General features: G+C 41.1%; 1 long non-coding RNA gene across 1 annotated transcript; it reads right to left on the bottom strand.

Annotated features, from left to right (window-relative positions):
- Positions 1–16060: 16060 nt before the first annotated feature.
- LOC121102236 lies at positions 16061–24065 on the bottom strand. Its single transcript, XR_005834279.1, has 3 exons — positions 23120–24065; positions 17696–17846; positions 16061–16713 (listed from the first exon to the last, which is right to left on the bottom strand). It is a non-coding gene; the product is annotated as an uncharacterized LOC121102236 (long non-coding RNA).
- Between the last annotated feature and the right edge of the window lie 3028 nt (positions 24066–27093).

The following is a 27093-nucleotide window of genomic DNA, read 5'->3' on the forward strand; positions in this document are numbered from 1 at the left end:
AAGAAACGGGACATGCCCAAAAGGGAAAAAGTAAGTAAGGAAAGAGAGACTTCTAGCAAATAGCCAGAATTTTTTCATTTTTCCACAGATGCCTGTAAAACTCTTCTTACTACAAAAAGGCATAGTGGGGAGCATTTGCAACAGAGAGAAACATGTAGAAGTATGAAATGCTTCTCAAAATTGGACTTGAACTTGGAGAAACAGATGAAATGTCTCTGAAGTTAGCGTAATTCAGTTTCCCCTCAATGGTCTTGGGTAATAATATGGTCCAATCACTGTTACTTTCTCTCATCCAATAAAAAGGCACAGGCCTGTTAATGATCACCTGGCTATTTTGGGGATCCCCAGGTATACGTAATCAATCTGAAAACTGGTAAGTTACTGAATGCAGATATGCATCTTTCTTCTACTCCTAACCAGGGCCCCATTACCTGGGTATCATAGGGCACCTTGACCACCTCTCCTGAGTATCTTAGTCAGGCGTGGCTGCTCTTTCTGCTGTATACTGTCTGATTCAACAGACACTGTTCTCAATTTCACTGATCTTTAAGGGACTGAGGTTAATAACTTAAGCTTTGAAGTGGAAGAAAACATCTCTCTCTAAATGTCAAGATCTTTAGAACTCTTAATAGGAAATATAGTTTAGACTTTCAAGTAACAAAGAATATAAAACACATAACATGCTAACTTTTAAAACCAAAAAAAGGCTTAAATTTGACCTTATTAAAATTAAGGAATTAAAATTAAGCAATTTATGAAGAGGAACCTTAAACTGAATGGAAAGACAAATTACAAACTGAAAGAAGATATCTGAAACATACACAACCAACAAAGGATTAGTATCAAGAACATATAAAGGAGGTCAATAAACCAAGAGAAAAGCGGAAACAGCACAATAGAAAAATAGACAAAAGACGTATCAATCACTTCACAGAAGAGGAATTGCATCTGGCCAATAAATACATGAATGGATGTTCAACTTCAGTTCAGGGAAATAAAAATTCAATGTCACAACGGAATATTATTCTATACCTATTCGACTGGCAACAATTAAAGAGCCTGATAACACCTCATGTTGAAGAAGATATATCCACAAAGCATTTTTTAAATATTACTGGTTGGAATGTAAGTCAGTAAAGCTATTTGGAGAATGTTTTGGGATTAGCCCCTAATGTTAAACATTCTCATACTCTGCAATCCAGCTGTTTCATTCCTAAGCATATGCTCAAGAGAAATTCTAAACATGTTTACCAGGAGATATATACAAGAGTGTTCATGGTTCACAATAACAAAAATCTGGAAACAGCCCAAATGCCCATCAATGAGAGAGTAGAGGAACAACCTGTGATATAGTCATGATGGGATACGAAACAGAAGAAAATGAACATGCAACAATATGGATGAATCTGAAAGATTATCTAAAGCTGATACCCTTTTATATAAAGTAAAAAAAATTTTTTAAATTATGCTACTAAGGAATATGCAGAGATTAGCTGAAAGAATATAAAAATGGACAGCAAGAGATTAATGAATACAGGATTTAGGATGTGGTTACCTCACAAAGGAGGAAGCAAAGAATAAGATTGTGGAGGACCATTGGCTAGATGAAAGTTATGAGGTAGTAGATTCATGGGTGATTACTGCATTATTATAAAATTAATTAATTAAATGCCTCACAGAGACAATGATTATATGTGTCACCATTCAAGGATTATGTTTACTCCAATTGTAGGCAAAAAAAAAAAAAAAAAGGTTCTTTTCTTTTTTTATTATTGTTAGTTATGCAACAAAGCAGTGCCCAGAATCTTCTAAAAGAGAACTTGCAATCATTTACTTGAGGTCTTCTCACCTTCAACCCCATGGGAATAGTAGACACAGTGGGGCTGGAATGAAAGACCTCTTTGATCAATAATTAATGCACACCAGGACACTAGCCAAGCTTGCCGTGCTGGACGGCAATTTCTGTTGGATGAGCGCTCCATCAGGAGACTTCAGTCCCTGACAAGCATGGAAATGGACCCACCCCTGGACAGGCATGCTCAGGTGTGAAAGCAAAAGTCCATCCAACTTACCTCATTACACTGCACTATAAGCAACAGATGAGAGGGAGTAACAGAGAACCAGGTCTTCAGAATAAAAGACCCATAGTGGATGAGTCATTCTCTAGTCACTGGCCATGCTTCATTTTTCACATGGTTCATTTTTTTAACCAGCCCTTTTATTGACCTTATAAACCACCAAGTTAAATGTATTGTTTAGGGGAAGCACTTGAACAGAAACTCTCTTGGTGTCCTGACTGGAAAAGACAGATAAGCCCTATTTGTCATAGGATCGCAGGACCCTACCCTGGGAATGCTTATTGCCCACAGCACCCAAAAATTTGTCTCCATGTGCTCTTAACAAAAACAAAACAAACAAAAAAGAAATATTTACTGCGAGATCTATTTCTGCCTATAAAAATAAAAATTTCAAATATTGGGAAAAGTATAAAATTAAAATATTAAAAATATCCATTATCCCTCAACATGGAAGAAAAAAAAAAAACCCTAAGGTTATCTTCTGGTTTCTTTTATTCCTGTTGTTATTTTTGTTTTTCTTAATTTATACACACACACACACACACACACACACATTCTTTTTTCTTCCTTTTCTGTGCTTTCCACCCCCTCTAATATTCAGATCACATTGTTTTGTATCTTGCTTTTTCTTTAACTTAAGAATATATTATTAGCATTTCATTTTGTCATTATTCTTAAGAACACAACTGCTAACGATTGCAAAATAAATAGTCCATGATATGATCTATTACATTTTATTTAATTATTTGCCTACTGTTGAACCTTTGTTGTTTTCCCGATACTACAACATTAAAACACAGCGCCACATAAATATACCTGCACCTAAATCATTATATAATTACTTCCTTTGGATACATTCTTAGAAAGAGAATTTCTGGATCAAAGTGCAAATTTTTAAGGCTTTTAAAATATATATTCCAAACTGTCCTCCAGAAAGCAGTATTTATTTATATCCCCACCAGCTGTGAATAAAGTGCCTCACAACACAGAGCATCGTGATTTTAAAATTTCTGATAATTTGATAGGAGAAAAATAGTATCACCGATTTTGTTTGCATTTCTCTGGTGATGAAAGATTGAATTTGTGATGTTTACTAGTCACGTGTGCACTTTCTTTTTTCAGTTAAAGGTTTAATAGCTTTACTCAATATAATGGTATTTTCATATTTTTTGTATTGATTCATAAGTCTTTTACATAATGATGGTAACATAGTCTGTTGTATATGCTGCCAATATCAAATGCTTTTTTGCTATTAAAAGTCAATTGATATTTTTCATAGATATACAAAGGTTCTAAAGATTCTTTATGTTGTCAAATATAACAATCTTCCCTTTGAGGTTTCTTTTTTTATGAGATCAAATAAGTAAGAACCTGTATTTTCTTGCAGCCGCTTAACAGTTTTATTTTAGTGCACACTTATTTTATCTATCTTGATCTATTTCATGTAAGTTACATGAGAATCTAGCAGAATTTTTATTCAAATAATTAACCAATGGTCCTGACATCATTTTTTGAATATTCTTCAAAGTGATTTGGGATGTCATCTGTATATATACCAGACGATCTTTTATTATATGATCTATTTCCAGACTACTTAGATTCACCAAGCAGTCTATACTTCTTATCAGCACCACACTGATTTACATACTTTAGCTTTAGAATACAACTGAGCATGTAGAGAACTCCCCCTCACCTCTCACAACTCCCTTCCTTTCTTCAAAATCTTTTATCCTATTTTTTGCCGTTTATTCCTCTAGATGAGATCTGTTCTCTATTTTAAATTGGCGAATATGAACTACAAATAAGAAAGAGGCTCAAAATGCAGATTAAGACAGAATAAAATTTATATTCATGCCATATTTATAAGGTGAGTTAATTTTGTTTAGAGATTTCTTTCTCTTTTATTTGGATATGCACCAGACTAATGATCAATTATTGAAATATACTAGAATTAGTTATTCATTACACCTATGTTAAGAACAGACTGGCATGTTTTAATAAAAATATTACCCAAATCTCATTTTCGTTAATTTCTCTGACTTCTTTCTCCTTGAACTTTTCACCAGTGCAATAAGAAAAAAGCCAAAGGGAAAGCTTCAGATTCTCCCTCTCTCTCTCTCTCTCTCTTTTTTTGACATGCTTTTGCAAGCGGTGACAACAAATCCCAGACCGGCTGATGATATATCCAGAGACCCCTCCGACCTATATAACCTTCACACTGGAACCCAGTGCCCAAAAAGTCAAGGGCAAAAACCGTAAAGCCATCCATCGAGTATTTATTTCATATTCTTTTCTTTAGAATTACATAAATACAAAATCTGAGAATAAACTGTAGTGCTTCAATTGCAAAATCACTGTTGTGGTGAAATAAAATTACAAGATGAGTTGAGTCATAGTCTCTCCCTCTGCAGGGAAAGTATCCCTTCTACAACACTCCATGGTCAATGCACACTTTCTTTTGCACAAACAGTTAGTGACAGGAAGCTTTCCAACCAACGCCCAGATGTTGGAATGAAAACCTAAAAATAAAAATTAGAAACTTCAACAAAGTGACCCCAAATTTGCTTCAAGGTTGATGCTCTGTGATTCAGAATAACTCTCAAAATAATTGCCAATGTAGTTAATGACACTGCAATATCGGGGGTTCCAACATAGAGCCTTGGGGATGAGAAGATAGCAATCGCCACCATCAATACTAAGAGATATTTCAGCAGCACAGACGACAAGTAAGGCTCTGAACGAGACACGGAATTCAGGAGCCCCAGACAGAGGCCTTGCCCTTGGGTAAACTAATGATCTAAATGAGTGGTCAAGGCACGCACACAGTAGTAACACAAGGTCACGTGGAATCCATGCCAAACAAGTTATTAGAAGAAATAAATCTTCACTCTCTATGTTTTGTGAACAAATTCATTTGTGCTTCCAACCTGTATTCTCCTTTTGCCTAAATATGTTGACCTTTGCATTTCTTTAGCTTTGCTGAATTATGTGCATCTTATTTGGCCATTTTACTTCCGTTGCACACAAGGGGAAGGTACGGCTAAAAGAACCCAGAGGAGTTGTTACAAGCCAGGATACAAACAGCTCATCCATCACACTCTATAACGTCCCCCCTCTCGCTCGGGGCAAGCCCTAAAGCTCTAGCCTCCTGGAGGCTGTCTTCCTGAAGCCATTCCTCACCGACATCAGACCCCTCAGCAGCATCACACGCGCTTGCTAGATACTAACCCCGTCGCTCAAAATTCAGTTCTGAAGAACTGCAGTAAGACTAAACCAGAGTGGGGCGCCTGGGTAGCTCAGTCAGTTAAGTGTCTGATTCTTGGTTTCGGCTCAGTTCATGATCTCAAGGGTCATGGGATCAAGTCCACGTCGGGCTGCTCACTCAGCGTGGAGTTTGCTTGGCACTCTTTCTCCACTCCCTCTGCTCCTACCCCCACTCTCTCTTTCTCAAATATAAATAACTCTTAAAAAAAAAAAAAAACCTAAAACAGAGTCATCTACACAAAAAAATAAAGCAGGCATCCCGACACACTTCAAGTCAGACAGACGGATGAACACTTGCGTTGAGCACAGCACAAGGGTCAGAGAGAGATGCTGAATCGCTACGTTGTACCCCGGACATGAACGTACCCATTGTGTGTCACCTGTACTGAAATTTAAAAATTTCAAAAAAAGCAAATCAAGTCAAACCAAACAGATGAAAATGTGGCCGTGCAGCTTTCTGAACCTTTACCGGGTCTCATTTGCTTTTGATTCGCTATTTTACATTTTCTAAAAGGCTCCGTACTTCTTCGGTGTGTCTGACATTCACACCGTCCACAAATCAATACCCAGCGAAAGACCTCGCTTGCTACCCAGTCCCCAGCCGACTAAAATAGTGCTGTCTGATGAGGCAGCTCTCTGCAGGAAACAGGCCTTCCTACGCAGGAAGCACAGGAAAGAGCCCTGGAGACAGCAATCCCAGCGGCTTTTTTGCCAGAAAGGACAAAATGGCTCTTCTGGCAACTCCTGACTCAGGAAATCGCTGAATTAAGTAGTCAATCTGCAGAGTAATTTAGCATGTCATCTGCTTCCTGGCAACAGATATTTGGAAGCATTTATATTTTATTTCGACTCTGTCATCATCAGGGTTAGAATGCCTTCTCTCTGAGGACCTCAAGGTCACAGACTTTCCTGTAGTTTCTACAGAGCCACGTTTTTGGTTCTTCCTCCCCTTTCCAGGCCCCAACAGTTCTGGCCTCCCCCTTTGAGTTCTGTCTAGATCAAGCAAACCCTTGTCTTCGGAGCTAAATATAAGTTGTCTGGGGGTGGGCGGAGGCCCAGGCAGGTGGTGTCCCTGGAAAATAAGACTCGCGAGTGTGCAGAAGAGTCAAGATGCCGCTGCACGCCCAGGAGGTGCGTGGACGTGGCTCGCTCGCCGCGGGAGGGAAGTGGACCAGACGTCCGTACCGTGGGCTCCCGTGCCCACTTCGTCGTGGACTTTCCATGTGATGCTGTGTAAACCATGTCCCACCCTGCGCCTCCACTTCTCCATTCGTGAAACGAACATAACCAGCGCCAGTCGCCTTCTTCATTTGCAGACGTCGAGACAGCCAACGCCATACGCTCTACGGGGGCCGCAGGTCACACGCCAAAGTAGCCCTAACCACGCACACGGGGGACACCCGTAGGCACGGGCTGGGGGTGAGAAGTTTCTTGCAGCTGGTGAGTACATGTACCCACAAAGTACAAAAAAGCAAAGCTTGTAAAATATAAGCAGCAGGACCATGTAATTCTTACTGTCCATAGAGATGTGTAGATCTTTACTACTTGGGATAATAATGGCTAGATCCAGATGCGGGAAAGCATCGAGAAGGTAGTGATTCTTACCTGGAGAAGAGGTCACGTGGCTCCTGTCTGGGCTGAGGCTTCCTGTGGCTTCAGCAGAAAAGCAGGCCTCCGCGTCACGAATGGCAGAAAGGAGATCTCAACCTCAGACTCACGGAGCACGGGGTTTGGAGTCTCCCAGCTTCCACAGGCCTATCTTCCAGAAAAGAGCTAAGCGGAGACAGGGTGGGGCCTTGCAAATACATTATTGCCTTTGGCGCTTGTAGCAATTCTGTGAGAAAGATAGAATGATCCCATTTTACAGATAAGACTTAAATAGGCTAAACAATGTACCACAGCTCATCAAGGCAGGAAGAGGTGGAGCTGGGATTGTCAATCTGTTCCCCTGATCCCAAGACTGTTCTCTTTCCATTGGATCACGCTATCTTCCCTGTACTGTTTCTATTATTCTCCACTTTCTCTCTGAGCTTCCTGATTTGTAAAATAGAGATGATAATACCTAATTGTGACACTACTACAAGGGTCAAAAGAAATTATATATGCGAAGGTCCTGTGCGGAAATGCAGATTGTTATTCTAATAGCAATTCCGTGCAACAACCTTTATGTCTCTTTCGTACCTCCAGCCTCGTTATTACAAACACATGGGGAAAGTTTATACTGGGCCAGGAATATGGCTCTTGTTCAGCACAGAACTGAAATCTCACTTTGCATTTCATTAGCTTTAAGAAATTTACATATTTTAACCTAATTCAACCAGATTTTGCAGTATTTCATCTCAGGAACTCTGATAGCCCCACTCTATGTTAATCATTTTCTTCCCTTTAGTTTATATCAAAGGTCTCGTTGAAAAACCCAAATGTATTTAAACAGTGTCACATTCTTTAAGAAAAACCTAGCACAGAAATCAGATTATTACTAGTTATGACTTCCGATGCATGTGCAAATATCAAAATAGGAGCCTGATGAAATGGAGGGAAATGTCCTTACCCTGATTTTCTTTTAATTTTCTGTAGTGGTTACCTCCCCAGCAGGGAGGGAGCAGTAACACACATCATCAGACCTGCACTGACCTTCAGAGAAACAGGAATAAAACATGAATTAAGACTGCTTCTGTATTCTTATAAACAATTTGTTATTCAAATTCACTAAAAAGGATATTCATTAAGCACACCATCCTAAAAAGCTTTCTATTAAGAAATACATTCCAGAGTTTAGCATTTCAAAACTACATAATTTGAATACATTTTTGAACCATCCAATGGAAAATAAGATTGATTCCACATGTGCAGAGCTTGTAAATAGCTCAGTAATTCCTTCACTGTTTCCAGACACAAACTAATGGCCTCCTTTTCTTGGTAGAAAATTAGGCTATTTTTTCAGGGTCAGGGCGAGAATGTGGGGGAGCAGGGACTATAATGGAAAAAATGTAATTCACTCAGGACTGCAGGGCAATATTAGAGATTAGGTAAAGCTTTTCTTCACAGGATATAGTTCCTGTGAAGAGAAAATCCCCCACAATTTCAGGGATTAGCACACAGCCATGTAACAAGCTAATCTTTTTGTCTTGTTTTAAAAAAATCTTTGAATTATCTTGTGTGCATTTATAATACTGACAGAAAATGGTAGTTTCAGGGAAGGGCACTAAAATAGATGAACAGGATTAGTCTTACATAAAAATACTTCCATATTCAGGAGTTATTCGCCTTCCCTGGTTTTAAAACTCTTTAATTGGAAAAATGCCAGATCATGAGACAGAGGGTCAGAACACCTGGATTTCATCCAGATTTTGTGATCTCTAAATCATCTTATGCCTTTGAGTAAATCCCAGCACTGCTCCCTCTACCACGTGCCTTCAAACTTGGAATATCCTACCGCCCACACTCTGAGACCCTGAGTTGAGAGTGATTATTTATGGGCTTGCTGTGAGAATTAAGTGAGTAATACCTGATGGGTTAAGCACAGAACCATGCCAGGGTGTGATAAATATACAGTAAAAATTCATTTTTGGTTTTGCTGCTGTTATTATTTAGACAATGGGCACTAACTAATAGGACCTTCCAGTTTCACCTCCACAGCCATGTCACTTAAAGGCAATCAAAATGGAACTAATTATCCTGCCTCCTCAGATATGAATCCACAAATATCATTAAAATATTTTCCATTTACTCTCTAGCATCCAAGTTCATGTATCATCATCTATCATTTAATTTCCTTTATTAAGAAAGGCCAGCAGACTGCCTCAGTGTGGAAACATTCCCCACAGTCTCCTGGGGTCCACGGATGGTGTCTTGGTAAAGATTTCCTCTTGTCACTTTTAAAGAAGGTGCTTAGCAACTGCAAACCAGTGAGCATCCAGCTGGACCGCCGGCATTCACAGAGCCCCTGAAGAGCTCCTGGTAAGGCCTGCTTTCCAGAAAGGTCCATGAGTGAGCTTTGCCTCACCTGGGCACTTTGAGTAGAGAGTCCAAGAAGCCAAACTTATCAAGCCATGGAGATGTCAGGAAGTGTGTGATATTGACTACAGATGTCCTCTCTGTCCCTCAGGGTCCTCCATGCTAATGAAAGAACCTTCCACAACAGATAATTCAGTATTATTCACCAATAATCATGAATACAAAGGAAAGTCTTTCTGAAATTATTCTAATTAGATTTGGGGTTTTTTTTTCCATTTTGAGATGGAAAGAGATTTTTGTTCAAAGAACTTATTGTTCCCCTTCAAAAGTCAAAGGAATTATAAGGTAAAGTGACAGGAAAGCAAACAGCCCTAGTCTCAGGGGTCCCCTGAGTCCCATTCCTTAGAACAGGTACTTAGTGTACAATTTCATGGACCCTGAGCCAGGTGTCATTTCAGAAAAATATCTTCAAGAAACAGAGATTATTTCAGCAAGGTACTTGCTCAATCAAAACCCATTTCACACTCTTCAACTCTCTCTGAAAGACCAAGAATCTAAGCACCCACTATTAACAAGTGCTCATTGTGTCAGGTACAGCTCCAGGTGTTTGATTATATTGCATCATCCCATCCTCACTGTACCATGAGTAGTCGTTACTGTCCCTTTTTATGGACAGGGACGAGGCACAGAGATGGTAAGTCACGTATCCACGGTCACACAGAGCTACTACATGATGGAGCGAGAATTTAAACCCAAGAGGTCTGGCTCCAGATTCATCAATCTTAACCACTCAATTATATTACCTTCCCCCCACCCCCAAAATGAAAGTTAATACCCCTGAAATTTGGGACATCCCATAGCATACTTCCACTAAAATAAAATTCTTAATACCTCCCTTTAGAATGTAATGGAAGGTAATAATGTATCCCGGGAACCCAATGTATTAGCATAATGAGCTATGAGTCCAACAACTTACGATGTATACAACACTTCAGTCAATCCGCACATGTTTATTTTTCAGCAAATATAGACCAATAGATACATCTATCTATCCATATGCATCTATGCCAGATTACATTGCTCAGTCCATGCTTTCCGCTGCAACAAATATAATCCATTTCTCTGGGGTAATCACCACCATCAGTGACACAGGAACACTTTTTTTTTCCTTTTTTAAAGATTTTATCCACTTGTTTGAGAGAGAATGAGAGAAAGAGCAAGGTGGAGGGTGGAGGAGGCAAAGGGAGAGGGGGAGGGGAAAGCAGACTCCCCTCTGAGCAGGGAGCCCAATGCAGGAGCTCGATCCCAGGATCCTGAGATCATGACCTGAGCTAAAGGCAGATGCTAACCGACTGAGCCACCCAGACGCCCCACACAGGAACACTTTTAAGGGCTTTTATGCTGGCCTTTACAAAGGAGGTGGGGTTATATGAGTGAACATTTACACCCCCAGCCACTTGCTCCTTCAGAGTTTAGGGGTTGGAAGTCAGTCATTTGAAACATGGCTATTTATACACTAGGAAGTCATACGGCTTCATCTATAATGTTATTGCAGAAACTCTAAGTACGACAGAGAGCTGACTAGGTGGCAAACCAATGCTCAACCTCCAATCCATAAGACTGTAAGATATTCATTGATGAGGAGTTATTATCAAATGTTGGAAATAACTGCACTATTTATAGGCACCAAAGTCCCCAGTCACTTCAGAGGTTAGGGCTTCCCTTTCAGCTGCTGTAAACACAGTTTCCTCCAAGACTCTGTTTATATGTCTGCTTGTCAACCCAGCGCCAGTTACTGGCGCTCCCGTTTTTTACTGCCGCTGCTCCCTCATCCTGTTTATAAGGCAGGGGGGATGACGAAGGGAGCAGAATTATTTTAACTCGCCACAGCCTTGTAGAAAGCAGTTCTGCTTTGTTTTAAGACGATTCGTTCTTCACTTGGGCCTTTAGCTTAATCCCGCTTTTCCAAGAGCCAGTCGCCTAATGCGTTGGCCCAAGCTAACGAGTTACCACTCTTTCGAGATAAATTATTCCAAGCCTGGATACCTATAGTTACAAATTTTTCCTGCCCTCCTCAAAGGAGAGTGCACACTATCAAATCAGGATAAAGGACCCTTATTTTCAACAATGAGTCTTGTTAGAATCACCTCAGGAGACTTTTGTGATTGTTGCTCTTGTGTTTTGGATGGCTAGCCGGCCAGTTAGCTGTGTGCGGCCCACACCCACCAATTAAATCAGGATCTCTTTTTAAAAGCTTCCCTTTGATTCTGCCGAACAGCCAGCATTATGAACCACGGCTCAAAAGTCAGTATCCATCACAAGCAAGTTACCAAACAAATGTTATAGGTATGATTAGATTACATGGATCCATGCTAATCTTCACCCATTTCTTCCAAACAGTTTTAGGTGGCGTGAGTCAGCCACGCTGGTTGGGTACAGAAAGCAGTCCTCAGGCATAGAATGTAATAGGGTTCATCTACCCCCTTCCGCAGATCCTCACTGTAACCTAATCCCTTTAGAGAATGGGATAAGCAAACTAAGGACTAGCTTCCAGCACCCCATTAGCATAAAGAAGAAACCAGGTTTTGATCCTTACCATGAGATTCCAGTTAAAGGAAAGAATTAGGAGGCTCCCTTGAAGTTCAGTGCAACCCCCTCCAAACATCAAAAGGCAGTCTTGAAAAGAAATTATACAAAGTCCTCCAGTGTGAGTAAGAGAGGGAAGATCAGAGATCAAAGCTCAGAGGTCCTCTCTCTTGGGATGTCTTCCACCCACCCGGGGTATCAAATAGGAATCTTTGGTAAAAGTGTAATGCTGCTGAAAATCAATTCAATTCAAGACTGAGAAAGAGCAGCGCAGTCGCTGACGGTGGGAGCTGGACTGATGCTCACCACTGGGCCCTGTGTTCTCCTGCTGGATGGAAACGATCTCACGGAACATCGACACTAGCAAGGCCGTTCTGCCACCAGGGTGGATCAGGACAGAAACAAGACCACTTCCTAACCATGTCTAAACACGAAAACACAAATAAAAATAACCCCCCATTTCCCTCCCCTCCCTGACTAATAAGAATTACTGCTGCTGCTTTACCAATTACAGTTTTAGCCTCAAGCTAGTCTTCCTTCCTTCTAGATAAGATGTGGGAAAATATCCAATCATAGAGTCATCCCCACTTCCTGAAAGTATTCAATCCCCACTTCCTTAAACCCTCCCCCAAATCACCTAACACCAGCCCAAACCCCATAATCCATCACTTCTAGCACCTTCACAGTCCCCCACGGTGTGTGTTCTCCCTCATGGCAATGAGCCATCAACTGGTCTTGCTCACCTACAGTAGACGTTTGGTGGTCTTGGCCAGGAGAACACTGTGAATGTTTTCTTTAAGCATCTAGTATATGCCGCTTTGAGAACAAAACAAATATTCGAAGAGTTCAAATGGATTCGGAAGACATCTAAGAAATGGAGCACCATGGCATGATCAAGGCAACACGGGCACACTGACAAAGAGGTTCCAAACCATTCGTGAAAATTGCCAAGCAGCAGGTGAGACATAAGCTGTGTTTTGAGAGACGAACAGAATTCGAAGATGTGGAAGACAGGCACACAGGTGATGGGGCAACACTCCACAGCCTCTCATGAGTTAGGCACCTAAAGGTTTCATTCCTCTCTTCGTTCCACAGTTCTTTTGTTAGTATTTGACTTCATCTCCTTCTTGAAGGTGAATGATTTTAGAAGAAGAAAGGCACCTGATAATCTAACATTTCCCATTTCCTTCTGTGTTCTGAATAGAGAAACAATGTCCAGGCCATTGTTTAGCCAAGTCCTGGAAACACTGTACGAGAATAAAATAATGCCTGTGTTATAAGACTGTACTGGGTTCATGACACACAGAATTAAAAAAATAATACATTAAAAGGTCACTGTTGACGTCATCCGGGAAGATGCATATTCATATTTGAATAGGAGACTGTCGGAGAATAGGGCCAGTAGAGTAACCCCGATACTAACTGCAGTTGTCTGAGGGCTTGTTCCTCTTTCTCCCTCTGTCTTCCGTTTCACAGATTAATTGATTTAGATGATCAGTCAAACAATACATCCTTGTGCTTCCCAAACACATCACATCTGCATATTTTATATATTCGGCCACCACTTTATGCTTTCTACAGTTCAGTGGGGTTTTTTTTTTAAACACAATTTAAGATGTAGAAATGTCTCTCTCTCTTTTTTTTTTCTTTCAAATGAAACGTCGCGGAAGCTGTGATGTGAAACGGAATAAGGAGAGAGTGCGCTGGGTTAAGTGGGGGGAGGGGTGCGACCCAGAGTCACTCTCCCCACCCTGCGTCTGTGCCCTGAGGATCTAAGAGAAATGGCCAAGGCTTCGAAGAACACAACGTTAAATGACCCGTATAGCGATGGCCCCTGCGTGTCAGTAAATAAAACCTGGGAAGTGGCAGAAATGCAGTTGGGCAAGAGGTGCTGAGATCCTTGGGATGTGGAGAGAACACGCAGGTCAAAGGCTTGGGATGTGGAGAGAACACGCAGGTCAAGCTCTCTGCAAAGCTTCCTCGACGCCCCCTACCGTCTTCTCCGAGGTATTGCCTCTCATCCTCCCGTGCTTCCTCTCTACTCTTTTCAACCAGCTCTCAGAAGACATCAGCCATTCTCTCCTCTCCTGCCCCTGCGTGTGACTTAAGTCTGTCCACGGGAGCCTCCTTGCGCTTCTGCAGCCCTAGCTGGGCACGGCTGTCCTTTCTGGTGGACACTACCCCAGCCGAATGACCCCTTCAGCCGGACTCTATTACCTCCTCAACCAGGTGCCACCTGCCCATTCTTTCTTATATAACCCTTGGGGTATTGCAGCAAGTCATACTGCCTCTGACTGCCATGTCTTCTGCAGCCTTGAATGAAACACATCTTCAAGTTCTCACTTCAAGTTGCGGTACCTTAGCATCTGGATACAACTCTAACAGGAATCTATTTCGGTCTAGGAAATAAACTTAAGTAGCTGGCAGGTGTCACACCGTAATGTCCCCTTTTCTCCAACCTCTACTCTGTTTGGCTGTGCTTGCTCCCTAGGTGACCATACTCAGGTTCATGGTTTTAGACATCATGCATGTACTGGAGATTTCTAAATATATATCTCTAGCCTCAACCACATTCCTAAATTTATTTTCACACATCCGACTGCCAATATGGTATCTACACTTGAATGTCAGACTGGTGTCTCAAACCAATATGTCCATATTCTGCTCTCCTCCCCAACCCCAGCGTTCCTCATTTCAATAAATGACACGCACCCTAGCATCCTAATGGGAATTAGGGCCCATGACCCTGACATGGAGAAAACTTGGAAGACCACAGGGCAAGAATCTCCATCATTTCATAGGACTTGTTATGGCAACAGATGAAGCTGACTTCATCTCAAGTTTGCTGGTAAAACCTAAGGTGGCAGAGTAGCCTACAGTAAAGAAGTATATGAAATTCCCTCCTCAAATGATAATAGGAAGAGAATTTATTACAATTATCGCCCTTTTGTGTGCATGTATGCGAAAATCTCAACGGTGCTATGAAAAGAATCATCATATAGAATGATAAATATATATTTTACAGTATGTGTTTTTAAAAAAGCAAAAACAAATGTCTCCTCCTTTTCTAACAATAATTTTTCTGCCAGGTGTCAAAAGCAAATGTAGAATGTACTTTCAATTGGGTGGTCCACCAACACCCAAAAGAACCTCAATAACATTTTAAAACATAAGTGTTTTCATCCGCACCGTATCAGACCTGGTTACTTTGGCCACAACAGCAATAGCAGTAAGTATCCGTTATTATTACTATCCCCATTTTACAGAGAAGCAAACTGAGGCCTGCACGTGTTCCATGTCTTTCCCAAACCTGAACAGCCAGTAAGTGGCAAAGCCCCCCCCCCCTTGAACATAGGCCTGGTGGCCCCAGGGACATGGCTCCAGGCCACTCTGAGGCTCCACTGCCTGCTGGAGTCATTTTCTCTTTGGTTCCCCTTTGGTTTGAGTTGCTTTAACTTGCACTTATTTAATCAGCTCTTCTTTGGTAAAAGAATTCCATGCTTTTGTTTAGAGTGGCAAGGTGCCCAGAACTGCTTGCAACTAGTGGTAGCCATGTGACTCAATTTTAGCCAATAAAATGTAAAACAAAGTCTACTGGTGAAGTGTCCAGGAAATAAAACCCTACTTTTTCTAACAAAAGGGGAAAATCTCAGCTGGCATGTGTCTTTTGTCCTTTGCCCTTCCCCCTTCAGCTCTTACTTCTCAATCCCTTCGGGAAAACAGAAAATTACTGTCTCTTTATACTGTTGTGTTATCATTAATTCCCTTAGAAAAATGTAGTCAATTGCAAGAAATTGGCAAGTCACAAAGAAATAAACCCAAGAATGGTCCCGTGTACGTGTACACGTCAAGTTATTTGCTCCATTACTCTTTTAAAAAATGGGGAATACTAAAGTCCTGATAGTATATGTGGACTTAAAGCCATGCCAAACTTGAGACATTTTTTTTCTGTCATTTCTTAAGGAAATGTCTAGCTGAAAACAGGAAGAACACAGATCTGAGATCTTCTGACTCCTGATGCAGGGGCACTTCTGGGGATGCCTTTGTGACTCAGTGGGCTCCTGATTTACATTTCCATCCGAGGACATCTTGGAGCAATCGATAACACTACTTTGGTTTCAGCCAAGTGGGTGGGTGAGGAAATAGTTGAATTACATCAAATAGTTAGCTGTTGATTTGTTGTTTGTTTTTTTTTTAATTTCACTGAATTCAACCATCTATGGATTTTACTTCTCTAAATCTTTCCCTTGCCTAGTCACAGCCATATTTAGGAATCAAAGCCATTTTTCATTTTGAGGCTCTTGATTCCTGATTCATCTCAGTCCACATACCCTGGCAGGCATCCACTCACACACACAGGCCATGCTGCAAATGTTGCTTCGTAAATTAGATGTTTGGAGTGCCAAACACATTTCCCCGTATAAATCGTGTTACAGATGGTGGTTAGTTATCCAGTCCAGACAGCAAAGGCCTGTGTTCGCACAATACAGGTGAATGATGATCTGAAGAGACTGAGAGAGGCTTGCTGGCTTTCTAGCCCTGTTTCCACCGTAAAGGGGAGGCTATTGTACGGAGGTTGCGCTCCCTCACTGCGCCAGGGCTCCAGGGCACCAGTGGAAGCTTCGCTGGTGGGGCCAGCAGTCTCCTCTGGGGCTTCTAACTAGAGGTGAAGCAGTAATAGTGTGGCCGGAGGGGAAGCAGCTCCCACGGGGCGAGGGTCTCCCCGCGGTGCGGCAGGAAGCGGCGGTAGGGCCGAGAAGCTTCGGTGTGTGGCTCGCTCGCTTGGGCGGGTTGCTCCTCATGCTGACAATCGCAGGGTAGAGGCCACCTGCAAAAGCCAATCAGGAATCTGTCACTGAGGAGGAGGGGCTGCCAGATAGTCACAGGCCACCAGCCCTCTCTGACCCCACACATGTAATTTCAACTAATTACAAACAGATTCACCCAACTCTAGATGTCATTCGCAGGGCAAACAAAATCCTGAATCAGAAAATTTAAAATAAACTTTAGCTCCTGGAAGCATATAGCTTTAAGAATAAAGAAGCACCAACATCTGGTGAACTTCCAAGCCCTACAGAGGTTTCCTTTTAATAGCAGTCAGAAGGTGAACCAGGATGTGTGTATTTTTGCCATGTCTTGCTTTGGGAAAGGGCCTCCACTTCCCCTCCGAACTGACTTGTTTAGGATTCAACTTTCCCTCTCCTCTGATTTCAAACTACTAAAAACAAATGAAAGGAGCGAGGCTATGCCAAACTTGCAAGCGCTTTCAGATGGAAAACGCTTCGTGCTCTCCCCTTCTCTCCCAAAGCCACGGGCAAACCAGGTCTCACAGCTGACCTTGAGAGAATGTTCCCCCCCTTCTTTCTGAGTGGGAGGGAGGGGAGAATTGACTTTTGATAAAATGGGAGCATTTAATTTCAAATTTTCCCAGGGGATTCTCTATCACCGATGCTTCTCTACTAGTCTATTTATTCAACCACTGGAGGGAGAACGAAGAGTCAGGAATAGCAGGTTTCTGGCTTGGGTGCTTGGGCAGAGAGAGGAGTAAAAGAAAATGAGTTCAATATTAGACATATTTAGTTCGCGGTGCCTAAGGGATATGCAAGTGGTTAAGCAAATCAAAATGAATGCCTGGCACTCAACAGACCCATCCAGCGGGAGTTACTGTCAAAGTCACAAGGATATAAAAGTTATAGCCTGCCCAGAAGTGGTTGTCTGGGGAAAGGGAGAAAAGGAGAGGGCACAGAACCCTAGGGGGACCCCATCTTTTAGAGCAGTGCTTCTCAAACTCGGATCTGCACGTGCGTCACCTGGCGGCACGGGGCGGGTCCCGTCAACACACAGACTGACTCAGTCGGGCTGGGACGTGCCCTGAATTCTGCATTTTCAATGAGAGCTCCCGGGTGTCACTGATGCTGCTTGTCCTTAGATCACACTTGGAATCGTAAAGCATTTTGAGGACTGCAAATACAGAACACAGAGGGAAATGGAATTAGAGACATAGAAGGAGGTGGGGGAGAAAGAAAAAACCCCATAGGTTGGGGCTGTAGAAGAGGAAGGAGGAGAGGAGTTCAATGAGGATGTGATCTCATGCTACAGAGAAGTCAAGACTAAAGAGAAGCCTGTATTTGGCAATTGAGAGGTCATGCGATGACCTTTGTAGAGCAATGTAAAAGTGTGAAGGCAGACTTCAGTGGGCTGAAGAACTAAGGAAGTGCAGACAGTGGCTATGAATTGTATTTGCCTTTGAGAAGGAAAAATAGCAGCAGGGGCCCCAGCATCACGTTGGAGGTTCCCAAAGGAGGAGCAAGTGATCTCCTGAGGGCCCGGGGTTCCATGAGGGGCTTTGCAACTGTCACTGTCAAAGGGCCTCTGGACCTCGAACAAGAAGGTTTAAAAGCAGCAGCGTGTTGGTCGGGAATGTGTGCTTCCCAAGTTTCTGGACAAACACTTAAGCGAAAAGAATTACAATAAATCCATGCAGGTAGAGCCTGGGGATCATGCTCATAAAATTCTAACTAATCCACGCGGAAAATGGAGGAATCACGTAAAAATAGTTGCATTCTTATTGCTGTGGCACTATGACCTTCAAAAATGTCCCAATTAAAAGAAAGAATTGATCTATGTACATCTTCATTTTTTAAATATCTAACAAATATTTGGGGTATATAGTACAAATCACAGGAAGAACCTAAAACCCTTCCCTTGCTTCCCAAAGCACAGGGCAGTTTTCCCTTTGCCTTCTCAAACAGACATGGGAATAATATGGTACCAGCAGATTCCATGATGATATCTGTGGGCTCATTTATTTCAGATAGTATTATTTTCTCTCCATGCCTAGTCATTGCCATGAAAATAAAGTTACAAAGATTCTATTTGTGAAATAATAAATGTTCTTCCATGGTAAATGCAGAAAACTCCCATTACAATTTACTCTTGGAATCCTTCCCTTTCTCATCCATTCATTAAAATGTAATGCATTTCTGATTTTTTCTCACTCAAAAGCCATATATGGAAATCAATTAATGAACTAAGCAAATTTGCAGAACAGTTTTCAAATGCATAAGAAAAACCCTTTGGCATCACTTTATTGACACCAGAACTTTTTCTTTCCCAACACAAAGGCACAGCTGTCTCTTTCTGAATTATATCCGAAGGTAAATTATTGAAACAGTTTTCTTAATAATTGGAAAATGGTCTTTGTGGATTCGCTTATTTAATCACAGACAATTTAATGTCGGCCACTACATATCTCTCTCTACTTTGTTCTCTTAAAGCCAAAATTCTAAAGAGAAATGTGTTCCCGAGAGTCTAACTGCTGTCAAGAAATTGAGTCTAACTGGCTCCGAGTGCCTTCTGCAGAGAAGCAGCACACATCCCCAGCATGTGAAAGGCAGTTAATATGTCTCCCAGCTATGGATGTGTCATCATTCATGAAGTCCTGTTAAGTACATGAAAAGGGCAAGACAAAGTCTCTGCTTTCGTAAGGCTCTGACCTAAATTCCTGCCAGGGAAACTGCATAGAGAATATTGTACTCCTCACTTTCTTTAACTTCTAGAAAATCGTGACCAGTGAAAATGGAAAGATAAAAGGAATTATAGAGCAAAGCGATCAATCAGCTGTGAAAGAGGGAGTTCATCTTACCATCCCCTTTTCCTAATTGAGTATTATCACTTCTTTAATCTTTGTCAATCGGTAAACGAAAAATGGTGTATCATCCATGCTTTTATAATTGCAGGACTTGGGAATTGTTGACTCCTATACTCTGGGTCCACCTCCAATACATCCTGCCTCCCACTCTCTCCCTTTCCCTCTGCCTCAAGTTATCCCTCTCAAACACTCTCCCATCCCAGATGGCCCTACAGAAGTCTTGAGATTAATACTCCCATAACTCTCTTGATCTTTCACAAAGCGTTATTGCAAAAACTCCTGTTTCTCTGCCGGGTGTTTTACCACATTTTATAGTTCCCAACATCTTTTTTATTTCCCTATTTATGCTTGTAGAGGAAGGGGACTTCAAGCTGCAGTTAAGCTGTGTACTCCAAAGAGTTTCCCATATAGGTCTCGTGTCTGTGAGCTGATGAGGTCTGTCTGAAATCCATGTGATGACAACCTGAGAAGCCTTCCACTCTAGAAGAAGAGTTAGGTATGACAACGATTTAGCTGCCAGAGGGAACAGACAAATTGACTCTACTATGGTGGTTACTCCCTATAGATTTGTCCTGAGTCTTATGGAGAATAGCAGCTCTCAGGAAAAGAAGCTAAAAATCTGTTTTATGCAGAGTTCTTTCAGGACATATACAGCTGTGATTTTGTGCCTATTCAACAGAGAGTAACACCCAGAGGGAAGAAGGGTACTCTCAGACACATCACATCACAACAGAACACCATCCCCCGTAATACCTCTGGTCTCCAATCGTTCAGCAAAGCCCCCAATAAATGACAGGTCCCATAATACCCAGTTCAGTGGCTTTTGCTGGATATGGAGATATGCAGAAAGAAAATGTTGGAGCAGAAAGAGAGGATAAAAATCTGGGGAGGCTCATGGGAATCAAATACAACATATACAAACCCCCTTGGGGACTCCCAGAAATAGCGAGCAAGACAAGGAGTCAACCTCACAGAGGTCTGAAGCCAGGGGAAGAAAAGTCGGTAAAGCATGATAGGAATGATTTTTATACTCTGCAATTAATATATTTTGGAACCAAAATTCTCTTGGTTACTGAAAAGGTATATAAAAGTGAATTTCATTATACTTGAATTTTAAGTAAAGCAAATTTGCAATTCCAGAAAAATTTCTGTGTGCTAGTTTCTATACATAGCGAACTAAAAGGGAGCAAAAGTATCAGAGGCAGAATAATATTTAGTGATAAGTAAAGAACAAATGTTTAAAAGAAATTGATGTTTATATCATTTTAGGTAAGTACTCTCATATGCATTTGTGGCTGAAGAGTTATAAATCTATATGGTACTTACTGATCCATACCTACTGGATCTCTTTTTCTGACTTAAATTCTCATTAGCACCCAAAATTTCATAAGGTTTTTAGCATGGAACTTTCCATTAAGATTTAGAGCCATTTGCATTTAAATATTCATGCCCTCAATCCCATCTGAGATGAGAAAGTATGGCAGCATAAATATTATGTATGCAATTCCAATCTCCGAGGAAATGGTGATTTGTTTTATTTTGTCCCGAATATTAATATTTTACTAAAGTATGCCAATTTATTTGCTAGAAGAACAATATAGATTCATCAGTGAGAAAAAAATCTCAAAATTCTATAGTGCTATTTACCACATAGCCACATGCTTATGCTAAAAAACAAAGATAAGAGAAATCTTACAGGTCGTTCCCATTGGCCCCTCTTATCACAAACAAAAAACTGAGTCTTACAGTTTACCTAGTGGCAGATCCTTACTAGAATCTTAGTCTCCTACCTATAAGCCCAGCACTTTTCCCACCCTACTGGAAAAAATGAGTCTTTGGGGTTCTCCAACATCAGTTTCTAGAATGATGTTTTAAATGATTTTTCCTAGACGCAGAGGAGAAACCACGTTCTCTTTCTCAATCCCTACCATCTTTTCACCACTCTGCCCAAATCCTCATTATGTTCTTGGCTATAGGGGCAATACTAGGGACACTTCTCTTCAAAAATGCAGGAGAGGGAAGCAGATCCTACAAGCCATGATGAGAACCATTCATCGCTATCTGTTGCTATTGTTCCTATCCACGTTTGAGGTTTTATCTCAACTCCTTCTTGAGAAAAAGGACATTTTCTTCATGCAGACTGGAAGACTGCTTAACACCATTTGGACTCTGTCACTCCCTGCCACACTCCATTCTTTTCACAGTAATTGAGTAAAGGGGACCACGTATAACTGAATAAAGAATTCCTTCTAGGTTTCAAATCTCTTTTTGCTCCACTTGGAAAAATGGACCTTTTTCACCTGCACTACAGCCTACTACTGTATGGGTGAGCAAATGGAGAAAGAAAGGAGGGAAGGAAGGGGGGAGGGAGGGGGGAGGGAGGGAGGGAGGGAGGGAGGGGGATAGGACGGAAGGAAGAGAGGAATGAAAGGAGGGAAGATGGGAGGGAGGGAGGAGAAAGAAAGCTCTAAAGTTACATATTAAGTAGGAAAGAATTTCAAAACATTATCACTGAAGAATGAAGAAAGGTGATTTGTCCTGGTCCTGGTCATGATGCACGCTGCCAAATGGCCAGGACGTTGACCAAGTGCATGATCCCTAGCCAGGAAGAGGGAAACTACAGCAGCTACTGTAAGCAGCTAAGAACGTGATCCTGGGGAAAGCAAAGCCAAAGACTAAGGGATGGATTACCAGGCCCTCCCCCTCCGACTGATGAGCAAGTACTTGAATGGGAAATCCCATTTCGGATTCTGAGTTCCTTGGTTGCGGTGACATAGTGCCAGCAGCACTCATAGACTTAAGAAGGCTTCCACGGTCTTTTCTTTTCTTCTACAACAGGAGAGAAGGAAGACACTGTCGGAGAGTGCCTGGGCACCTCTGATTGGTGTAAGGACACAGAAGAGCAGTTAGACGATTTAATCCTATGAGGCAACAGCCCGTCGAGACCAGTTTTGCAGGCGGTTTTTCTCAAAGGGCAAACCCTGGGGCTGGCTGACAGTCCAAGCTCAGTTCTCATTCACGCGGACACAACCTTCAGCATTGTCTGTGACCTGGAGTAAGATTTCACAACACCCAGCGATGACCAAAATATTTACACAACCTCCGATTTTTGACATTTTCCACTTCCCTCCCCAGTTGTGGTATGTGAACACTGTTTTTATCCCTTCTCAGGTTTCTTTGGTTCTTCAAATTGATGCTTAAAATAATTTCCTCATTAATGGGAGAAAGAAAAAAAAAAAGAAGAAGAAACTCTCAAATGAATACTTCCTAGCTAGATTCGGTCAGACGGAGTTATGAGAGCCTTGCAGGACACCTTTCAGCGTCCTTTGAAGGATACTTAGATGCGTGATTTAGAAGGGCTGTGATCTCTGAGTCGTCGCTGTGCCCCGACAGAGACATCAAGACGGTGCTTTTAGTGGGGTGTTCCAGGAAAGCAATGGCCAGTAGGAGAGGTATCTGTCTGAAGCTGACAGCAGAGAGTGGTGGAAGGGACTTTCATAGGTCAGACAAGGGAGGTGAGCAGGGAAACTCAGTGAATTAAGTAGACACCCACTGTTAGAGCCTCCCTATCCATCACACCTACCTTTGCTTTTTGGCCACTTCCCGAACTCAGCCTGTCCTGCCAACAGCTAGTGGAGGATACCCCAGGGACTCATGCAGACACTGACTTGTGGAAGTTGTGGCGGCAGGAAGACCAGGCTAGGTTTCAATCAGGCCATTCAAGTCTCGATGGAAAGGTTTTTTTGTTTTGTTTTGTGGGTGTGGTCTTTTTTTTTTTTTTCTGCTAGATAACACATTCGTACCAACTGAGCAGGAAACAGGCAAGTTCAGTACAAGTTCAGCTTCCACCCCACCCCTTCCCTGTGCCATGGTTTAAGACAGGCTGCAGGGCCTAAACTTAGTTTCACGTTACACCCACACAGACTTCGACTCCATTGTAAAGCGAGGTCAGCAGACAGCATATAAAACATGAGATACAAATCGGCATTCTTGGGTATGGATTGCAGGGAGATCTAATCGCCAGCAAATTCTACCTTTTGGGATTGTAATCTCTGGCTCACCTCCGCCGCCTGTCCCAGATGGTTCGTTGGTGGGGAGCACAGGACCAGGCCCTTCTAATTCACAGCCGGAGTATGCTCATCACGTTCTCAGTGACAAACAGTCTGAAGTGACAGTGTGACAGCAAAAGCAGATGGGAGTCATAGTTTTAGTCATTTCCCATATTTCTCCATTTTTTACAAGCCAAGAAAACTGCCGATGATATTTGCAATGAGATGTCAGTGACCAGCAGGGATGTCATTCCAGCAGTGGTGATGGAACGGGGGTGAATGAGGCCAGCTGGACGTGACAAATATGAGACTAGATCAACAGTCAAGTCACACGCATGATAAATAGACATGGCAGCAAAGTAGAAGGAAGATTGCAGGTACTTGTATCTGATGGGACTGCAGCACTTCAAAGCTTCCTGATGCAGAAAAGGATGACCGTGGCCAAATAAATTTGAGAAAAACTGGAGTAACCAAGACTGATTTTTTTGCACAGGATTTCTCAGAGCCTTTAGTATGCTATTATGTGTTGCAAATCTTCAAGAAGCAACTGCACCATAAAACTCTTTTCTTAAGGACCTTATTGACAACTCTCGGGACATGTGCTTATATGGTAACTATTTTAGACAATTACTAGATTTGCATGTGTCTATACAACATGAGACTTAAAGAAAATATCATTGACATTTCTTTCAGTTCCATTATTTTAGGTTTTACTATTTCTTCAGGTAATGATAGCGCTAAAAAACAAAGCATACGGCATTAGAAAAACTGATCCAAGAAATGGGGGAATGATAGGAAGCAACTAAATTTTGATCTACTAATTGATCAGCACACCATCATCTGAATAAAGTCAATGCTTCCAAAACAGAAAGTAATTTCTGGGAAGTACTAAACATGGTTAAGCAAAGATTTGCGGATATAAAGGAACCTGGGAGAAATTGCTAATGAAATTTTGATTTGTTTAATCAACTTACATGTAGCTTCAGAAAAATTATGTGGCTGATAAAAGGTTATAAAGGGGAATGCAATTAGTACACTACCCCCAATAATAGCTACTTCCTCGTTAGCTCATGTATCAAGATGCTTACTTCCCTTTAATAGTCACTGATCTCTCATTCTAAATATCAGCAGATACAGTCTTTTTGACTTATGTTTCCTCATGCAATAATACAGAAAATAGACTATCCCTAAGATTTAAAAAAAAAAAAAGCCCATGTACATGCTGCGTAATGTGCTTTTGAAAACTTGAAATCTACAAAAAGAAATACGAATAAAATAGCAAACTTTAAATGATAATAAATTCTTCTCTTGCAAAGAAATGGGAAATTATTTTAATCCTCCTTGCAAAGAAATGTGTCCAGAAACACAGACCTGAATATTTTCTAGAGGTTTTTTTCTATTTAATATGTTGCAAACTGAGATAGAAAAGCCTTTAATGTAAGCATTATTACATTAAATATTTATGTAAGCTGTTAAATTGTAATTAGGCAGATTTGCTTCATCTCTGTAATATAAATATGCTTATATATTTAGTTACCAGTACAATGGTGTGAGATTGGGGGATGGAGAGTGAACTAGAATGGCTGGCTGTGAATTTTTGATGTTATCAAAAGCAAATTCCTAGGAATTTTCGGTGTCATTCCATGGTATCTTAGAACGTGGAAGTCTGACTGTCACACACACACACACACGGACGTCTGCCTGCTGTATGTATGTATATATGTGCATGTGTAGTTTTATATAGAGATGTGTTATGTGAATACATATATTTCTGCTCCTTAGTTTTTCCACTTAAACTTAATTGAAGGTCAAGCTGAATCAGTTCATATAAAGCTGCTTCCTGAAATTTCTTAAATAGCTGCATAATAGTTCATTCCATGGGTATTTCAGTTTACTTAACTGGTTGTCTGCTTTTGGACATTTCGATTTTATTGGCTTTTATTTTTATTTATGTTATTACAGAAATGGGACAACAAATCTATCTGTAAATACTTCAGTGTTTCTGAGTATGCCTCTATGATATCTTCCTAACAATAGAAAGGCCAGGTCAGAGTCTGTGTACTTTTAAGTTAGCTAGACATGTTAAAGATTTTTACCAACCACACTTCAGGGGGCCTGGTTCCCTCTTTTGTATCTGGCTCTATGTCTGGGTTCCAGCCTGTTGCATTGGCAAGTACCACAATATTAAATCACTATAACTTCAAGGTGGGCTTTATTTTCCCTAGGGCTAGTTTTTTTCCTTATTCCTTTTGATTCTGAATTATCCTGGCAATTCTTGCGTGTTCATTTTCTCATAGGAACTTTAGAATGGGCGTGTATAGATCTCAAAACTTACAGAGACTTAATACCTTTATGATATTGAATTTTCCATTCAAGAATAGGATAGGCCGGTCTTCCACTTCTTTTATATTTCTAGTAGAGTTTTGAAATTTTATTCATGTAGGTCTTGCACTTTCTTTTTTGTTGTTGTTTTTATTCCTGGATGTTTTATCACTTTCTTTTTATTGTAAATGGGACATTTCCTCCCAGTATATTTTCTCAACAGATGAGTAAAAAAATTCTTGATTTTAGTTTATTAATTGTTAATGTGTTTCTTAATTCTTTTATTAATGTTAGCTTTATGGTTGATTATATTGAATATTTCAAGTAAATGATCACATCATTTGCAAATAACCACCACTTTATCTCCTTCTTTCTAATTTTATAACCCTAATTTCTTTAATTTATTTAATTGCATTTAATAGTAACCCTAGAACAATAACAACAAAACTTTTTAGATTTCATTGCCCACTTGTAGGCCAAAGCCCCTAACAATATCTTATTAGTGAATATCTAGGTGGTGGAATACAGAATACTGTTACCTTTCCTCTCCAATAATGATGCCTCACTGTCCTGGTACTCCTCTTTTCCAAATAACTTCACAGTTTTACCTAAATTGTTTAGGCAAAACAGTTTTGGCAGCCTACACGTAAAGCTCATGTTTCCATAGAGAAAGTACAAATCTTAGAGTTCCAAGACTAGAGAAAACCTCCAGCACTTTTGAAACATTCTATGGGATTTTAACACCTCTCCTTTATTCTTCAGTTGCTCAGATGCCTGTGTGGAGTGGTGAAACAGAGAGCTGCTAGTGTAACAAGATAATCAACTGAGATATTATTTTCTGTTGTATTCTCAGAGATATGAGAAGAAATATTTTTTCCAGCTCCATCTTTTTTTTTCTCCAAGGTTTTTATTTATTCATTTATTTTAGAGAGATAGAGAGAGAGAGAGAAAACATATGGGGCGGCAGAAGGGGAGGGGCAGAGAAGGAGGGGCAGAGGGGGAGGGAGAGGGACAAGCAAACTCCAGCTGAGCATAGAGCCCATCTCGGGGCTCAATCTGATCTCACGACCCTGAGATCATGACCTGAGCCTAAATCAACAGTTGGGTGCTTAACTGACTGAGCCGCTCAGGTGCCACTTTCCGTCTCCATCTTAAGACAACAGTCAAGCTTGAGACCCAAGTCTGG

The sequence above is a fragment of the Ursus maritimus genome, unplaced genomic scaffold (assembly GCF_017311325.1).
Source record: "Ursus maritimus isolate PB19 unplaced genomic scaffold, ASM1731132v1 scaffold_13, whole genome shotgun sequence".
Taxonomy (NCBI): Eukaryota; Metazoa; Chordata; class Mammalia; order Carnivora; family Ursidae; genus Ursus; species Ursus maritimus.